Source organism: Octopus sinensis, linkage group LG3, assembly GCF_006345805.1.
Source record: "Octopus sinensis linkage group LG3, ASM634580v1, whole genome shotgun sequence".
NCBI classification, from domain to species: domain Eukaryota; kingdom Metazoa; phylum Mollusca; class Cephalopoda; order Octopoda; family Octopodidae; genus Octopus; species Octopus sinensis.
In genome coordinates, this window is record NC_042999.1 from 46,642,543 (window position 1) to 46,650,659 (window position 8,117).

Sequence of the window (8,117 nt, forward strand, 5' to 3'; positions counted from 1 at the left end):
ATATATATATATATATATATATATATATATATATACCATATGTGTATTCAAGTGTATTTCTATGTGTGCATTTTGTTTGTCTGTGTCCGTCTATATTTTTACCAGAGAATATATCTACGCCTGTATATTTCCCCATATAAATGTATTTTTTTCAGTTCTGTGTGTTTATTACAAAGTCGAATTTCCTCTTGCATCATATAAGCATTTCTTAAGAGTTTGAAATTTTAAATTTCTAAATCCCTGCAGTCATCACTCATAATTACACTTTTTCTCTGTTAACAATGATTCAATATCCATTCTCCCAACTCCAACATACCATTATGATGTAGAGACTACAAAAGGGAGAGTTGGTACACAAGGTGGAGAGTGTTTACGAGTTGATTTCAAGAAGTATCCGACTTTATTTTTTTTCCACCTCAACTAATGCTGCGTAGGCGAAATCCTTTGGATGGAAGGTGATATCATTCGTCTTATGCTCGCATAAAAATATTTGCGCCGGAAGGCCGCACCAGCTTCCAGCTGTTATGCCTAGAGTACAAACTTGTAGTATGCGTTCGTTTCATTATCACTGAACGCATGGAGCGGAGATATTGCATCAAGTTATATCAAGAGCTTGGTGATACTCAAGTTGAATCCATCAGATCAATTAGGCCTTCCACAAGCATAGATGAGGAGCCGATTGAGAAGGTTCGGCGAATAGTCATGGAAGACCGTCGTGTTACAATCCTCTAAATCGATCACGAAGTGGGAGTAAGGACATTTTAACGGAGGATCTGAGCATGTGGAGTGTCGGAGAAATCCATCACCAAGGTGCTGGTGGAGCAGCAGAAGCAATTCCGCATGGAAGTTGCTCAGGACATGCTGGACTGTGCATACCACGACCCAGAATTCATGAAGGCCATCAACTTTCATTCCTCGATATCCTCACTAAGTAACCCAACAACAAAATAGAAACATATATATTATAAGCCTACAGACTCCAAGCAATATCTACTGTTCAACTCATGCCACACCAGAATAAATATTCCCTTCAACCTAGCAAGGAGTCATATTTTATCACAAAATATAAACCACTTTTGAATGCATCTGCTACAAAGGCACTACCGCAAGGGCCTCAAATAATACCCACGCAAATATTTTAAAACGATATATTCAGAGCAGTCACTACCTAGGAATTTATTCAGAACAATTCCAGCGCAGGAGTGGCCATAGACGTAGGATTGGCTGTGTGGTAAATAGCTTGCTTACCAACCACATGGTCCTTGGTTCTGTCCCACTGCATGGCACCTTGGGCAAGTGTCTTCTACTATAGCCTCAGGCCGACCAAAGCCTTGTGAATGGATTTGGTAGAGGGAAACTGAAAGCAGCCCCTCATATATATGTATATATATATATAATATATATATATATATATATATATATATATGTATGTGTGTGTATATGTTTGTGTGTCTGTGTTTGTCCCCCCAGCATTGTGTTTGTCCCCTCAACATATGGTGGTATGTTTACGTCCCCGTAACTTAGCGGTTCGGCAAAAGGAACCGATAGAATAAGTACTAGGCTTACAAGAAATAAGTTCTGGGGTCGATTTGCTCGACTAAAGTCGGTGCTCCTGCATGGCCGCAGTCAAATGACTGAAACAGGTAAAAGAGTAAAAGAGTAATTAATTACTATTATAACCACAACAGGTCACTTTTATATCACATAACCATTTAAGAGGATTCCACCAATATCCTACTACTGTCATGCCACTCTTGTATTCTTCTTCTTCTTCTTCTTCTTCTTCTTCTTCTTCTTCTTCTTCTTCTTCTTCTTCTTCTTCTTCTTCTTCTTCTTCTTCTTCTCTTCTTCTTCGCCTTCGACGGCTACTGCTGCTTAAACAATTAAAACCAAGAAATCACATCCCTCATATCAAATATTATTTTAGGACTGCTACTGCCTACTACTTACTACCACATTTTCACAAGAGTAAGAGAGAGAGAGAGAGAGAGAGAGAGAGAGAGAGAGAGAGAGAGAGAGAGAGAGAGAGATAGATAGATAGAGAGAGAGAGAGAGAGAGAGAGAGAGAGAGAGAGAGAGAAAGAGTGAGAAATGGAAAATGTTCCTTGTATTTGAAAACTATGGAAGTATTTACAAAACACTTCATTTAATTTTTTATACTTTAACTTGAAAAAGTGGCAAAGTGTAGAACCGGTACTAAAATGGCTATTATGATTAAATTATTTCAGCATCATGGAAGGAAAGAAAGATGGTTTTATGTTTCGAGCAAACCTCTTCTTCAGAAACAGGAGACAGGAAGAGAAAAGAAGACGGAGGAAAAAAATCACCAACTATCTACAGTTAGTTACATTATATATATATATATATTGATAAAAGCCACTCACAGCATATATATATATATATATATATATATATATATATATGTGAAGTAAATGTTATTAACTGTTGAAGTTAATAAAGCTAAAGATATAAATAATGACTTGCAGAAAATTTATTAAATATTTCCCTGGTTTAGAAAAAAGTAGCTTGATAGATGCTTTAAACAATTTCCTTAAGGTTGGGGGCCTTATGGATTATTGGGAGATTTTACATAATGTTATGAAATGCTTATTAGTTTCTGGGGAGAAATAAGGTAGTGTTTTAAGGGTAGTTGTGTTGCTGTGAGTGGCTTTTATCAATGTTTTAATATCAATCAATTTTGCACGTTTAATCGCTTCATTTATGAGTTGAATTGGGTAGTGCCTGTCCTAGAATGAGTTTTTAAGCTTTAGCAATCTTAGTTGTCTTATATTTTTTCGGATCTATGATGAAAATTCTTATCAACTTCCTTTTTGGACCTCAACACAGGTAAGACTGAATAAAGAAGCCTCATTTATCCAAAAATATAAGCCAGAAAAATAAAAGGCTTAGCTAGAATAAAATACAGGCCCAAAATATAAATTACAGATTTATTTCCTTCTTTACTGTAAAATAAATGAGTGAGCAATTATCTCCCCTAGTAATATGTCTTTCCCTAGCAATATGTCTATTTTTTAACCCTTAGCCTGATGAGCAATGCGAAACCGGTTCTTACTTTAATCATGGTGAAATAACAAAATATTATTTTGTACTAAATTGTATAATATCTTTATTTTATGACTCTATTATACCCCTTAACCCTGTGAAACAAATCTGTTTTTTTTACCATCTGTTCTCGTTCTGTATGTATCCAACCACGTGTGTTCCCTCACTAAAATATTATATATATATATATATATGAGCACTTTTAGGCAATGTGTCTATACAAATGCATACATATATGCCCACATGTAATGATATAGATCAAGAGACAGATTCATGCACAGAATTATAAATAATTATTAATCTGGATAATCTTAGATAATATTTGTCACCTCGAATTCAAATAACAATGTTTGGTAGGCTAAATGTTATTTAGAACAACAAATTAAGGCAGTTCTATATTTAAGAGATGAGGAATTATGTACATTATTTACATTATTTAAATTTTGACAGATATTTGTCCACATCTAATTTGTTGTTGACACAACGTTTCGGCTGATATACCCCCAGCCTTCATCAGGTGTATTGGAGAAATTTCGAATATGGGTTCTCATTCCACGGGCATATGGCGTAGTGGTTAATAGCGCGGGCTACTAACCCCAAGATTCCGAGTTCGATTCCAGTCAGTGACTTGAATAATAATAATAATAACAACAACAGCAACAACAACCACAACAACAACAACAACAACAATAATAATGATAATATAATAATGATGATGATGATGATAATAATAATAATAATAATAATAATAATAATATAATAATAATAATAATAACAAAAACAACAACAACATTGAAAAATATCTTAGGAATGAAAACCCAGGTTCGAAATTTCCCCAAGACATACCAGCCGAAACGTTGTATTAACAACAAACAACATGAAGACAAATATCCGTGAAATGTAAATAATGTAAATAATGAACAAATTAAAGCTTATTTACATGTATATAAGTATTATTGTAACACCTCACAATTTCACAAACAAATGATAATGGAATTACTTTTCTGAGATCCAAGCTAAATTTAAGATTACTATATCTATTATGATGATATATATTGGTGTCAGTTAAACCATATTCTGAATTGATTAATGCTTTCCATATTTATAGAATATGTCAGCAAATTTAACTATAGATTTTCTCGTATCGAAGTCTAAACCAATACTCTGAGAGTGGCACAGTTTGTTGATCTCCAGACTCAATTAATATGCAGTATTGTAATGTTGGTGGATTTGCAGAATCATTAACACACGAGAAATTGTTATGCAGAGTTGCCTACACCTCTTTAGATTTTGAGTTTAAATCCAGCCTTGTTTAACCTTACTATTCATACTTCTAGGGACAACAAAATATATTAAGAGTCGTGTATTGGAGAACGACATAATCGGGGTATTCCTTTAACGTATCACGAAATGCATCGGTGAAGACATGTTTAGTGTTGTTAGGTAATACAAAACTGTATTAGTATTCAAAAGTAGCCAGCAACCAATATAACCTTAAGTTTGGCTCGAAAATAAAATGGAATAAAAACAGAAAGATGGGTTATTTGTTATTGCAACAATTCTTTGGCTAAGAGTTTTTATTTTGATGTAAGCATAGTAAAGTAAAGTATGCAGTATGCACAACATCCATGACATGACATTATGTTATATGTTACGCAACTCTCAATTCACCAAGCTAACCAAATAAACAAGCGAGCAATGACATGTCTATTAATAAACAAATGATGAACAAGAGAAATTTATAGTCAGAATTACCAACATTCAAGAAAGTAAAGTGACTCTGCCTACAATTTGTCAATCAATGAGTATGGATTGCAGAATGATGTTGTCAATGAAAGAACAGTTAAAAGTGTTCAGATTCCAAAGCTGTCTTTAAACTTAATAACCTCATTCATAAAGGCTGGTGGTGGCAGAACTTGCTTATATACAAGCGGATGTCAAGCGCCGCCACGGATGACATTTGCCCCCTATCAACACATGTTCAAAAGCAGCTGTTAATGATGCTTTAAAAACCCATTTATTTTGTTATATTGATTTAAAGTTTACTACATTAAGGAGTGACATGGTTAATAAATCCCATTTGTTCACTTAATTACCCTTGATAAAAGTGGTCCGGTTAATTATAATAAAACTAATAGGATATCAGTTTTAATGAATAGAAATCCAGTAAGTATAATTCAGAGCGAACTACTCCAGGAAAGCTGCAGATCAGGAAAGTTCTTTGCAAAATTTCAGAGAAGGGAGGGAAAGAGAAGAGGGAAAACGAAAAGATATAATGAAATAGGATAAATCAAATTGGCTGGAAGAATAAAGTAAATCAATTGGTATCATACACTTTGAGTAGACAGCTTACGCGCTATCAAAATAATTTAAAATTATTGTAAAAAGGAAATGTTAAAAGTGTTTATCAAAAATAGAGAGAATGGAAAAGTCATAGGTGCTAAGTAATAACGAATTGGTAGCATTATGATTAGTTATAAAGATATTGAAACTTCGTAAGTAGAGAGGGTGATACAATTATTATAAAGGGCTCATCCATGGCTCGTAGCAAATTGAAAGTTTAGTAAATTAACTTAAAAGTTATTAAATTAAATTGTATAAAATATGGAAATATATACTAAATTGCAGTCACCGGTATCTGTCGTTTGAATCAAGAATAGGCAAACGTACGTTAAATAATAGCATTAAGAAGTCATCTAAATATAGTTAATAAATCCTATTACTGGTGGTAATGTCTTTATCATAGGATTAGTGATACGTACCTAGCAGGCTGGAAAGGCTTATAAGAAAGTTCTACGGATAGAATTTGATCCTTAATTCCTCTGATCTATTGATAACTTTACCCACGCATTTTGAGATTTTCCAATTTTAAAGATAAGTGATTGCAACCATATCTATCACTAAAAAAATTAATAATTGTAATTCAACTTTTTGACCTTGTTTTTAACGGCTTGAAAAATGGCGAAATATATTAATATTTCGACAAGAAATCCCTAGTATTCCATAAGAACTGTAGTTTTTATTATAATAATAATAAAATTATATATATATATATATATATATATATATATATATATATATATATATATTATATATATATATATATATATATATACATATGTACATATTCTAGATGTGTAAGGTATTTGAGGACATACCTCTTTTGGGTCATTGCTGTATTTTTGCTAACTCTATAATCTTTGTTGCAGATAATAATAATATCAGACCCTCAGTTTACTCAAGAAATGAAGAGGAATGCTGTTATTGAGATTATAAAGGCTGAGCATAGCGGCTTAGAAATGCATCGGCTTTTAAAAGTTGTCAGATCTTTCGTCAACAAAATTTGTGGGGAGCTAGAAACAGAAAATGGAAAGGTATCACCAGTGTCAAACCAATAAAAAGCATTCTAAACGCTCTGAAATCATTAGCACACCTTAATGCATCCACCAAGTTACAATCCTAAAATATCCATGCGGTCAGTTGCAAAAGCTCTCCATATGTCGGAAGGAACAGTCAAAAATGTTATCCACGAACGCATCAGCTATAAGTCTTATATGATGCGGAAAGTCAATTTGTCAGAAAAGGCAAAAGAAAATCACTACATTAGATCTAAAAGGTTCTTAAGCGAACTGAAAATCCAGCAGAATATCTGATTTGGTTTTTCTCAAACGAGAAAATCTTCGACCCAGATCAAAAAGTTAAGAGACAAAATGACAGATTATTATGTGCAGACCCTTCTGAAATTCCAAGTGTCATGCGTACAAAATTTCCTGCAACCATTATGGATTTAGGGGTTGTCAGGAATGAAGGGCATGTGATGCCTCCTTACTTTTTCCCCACAAGGCCTTAGAGTTAACTCTGCCACCTACATTGAGATCCTGGAAGTAATTGTTAAGCCCTGGACACACAGTGTATGCAATTGAATGCCATATGTGTTTCTGTAAGATTCTGCACTATCACACATGACTCTAGTAACACAGGAATGGATGATTGAAAATTTTCATGATCACATAACCCCTAACATTTGGCCTCCTAATTCCTCAGATCTCCATCCATTCGAATAGTACATGTGGAGCGTTGTTGACAGAGGGGTCAATTAACACATCCATAACACCAAAGATTCCTTGAAAGCTGCCATAGTCAGAGTAATTTCCAAAACGAACCAGAACCACTGGATTCGTGCTTGTAGATGATTTAGATCTCATATAGAAGCAGTTGTTGAAGCTGAAGGTGGCTTTATTGAATAGCATTATACTAAAGAAGGTTTATTTTTATCCTTATAGCATTTTTTGATAAATAAAGTTATCTGTTATTATATAACTGTATTTTTTCTTATAAACATAAATCTGTCCTCAAATACCTTACGTACCCTGTATATGCATGTGTGTGCAGAAGTGGGTGTGTATGATTGTATTAATGTAACATATGTATATATAAATTCTTATATACACATATGTAAATCTAAGTGTACAACTCTCCAGCACCGTTTATGTGTGTGTTTATAAATATACACTAAGATACATATACGCACACATACGCAAACCTGCGAACTCACATACATACATATGTGCATATATAAATGTATATTATGCGCCCAGGGACAGAGCATCAACAACATAAATAAAGTTCGAGATACTTCAGGAAGTCTTGTTTATTCCATTAACTTGGTTATATGATTAATTTTCATTTGAAGCTAATCATTAAGAAAGCTATTGATACAGAATTCGTTATTGAAATTGGATGTCTTTAAAAAGAGCGTAATCTTCTCAAATATAGCATAGAAGAAGTCTTTGATCTCTAAATCTACAGAGCATTGTGTGCCATTTATAAACATATTTAAGTAATACTTAATAACACTTCTGTATTTGAAGTTATTTAAGCGCTTCTCATTCTTTCAAACTCATAAATATAGCTCAGTCTCAAAAGTCTGCCAATCCAAGCCGCACAGTGACACATTCCTTTTGAAATAACCCACAAATGAAATAATCAGAAGCAAAAAGGAAATATTTAGCGTAGGCCATTGTATGTCACCCCATTGGGAAATGAAATGGGTT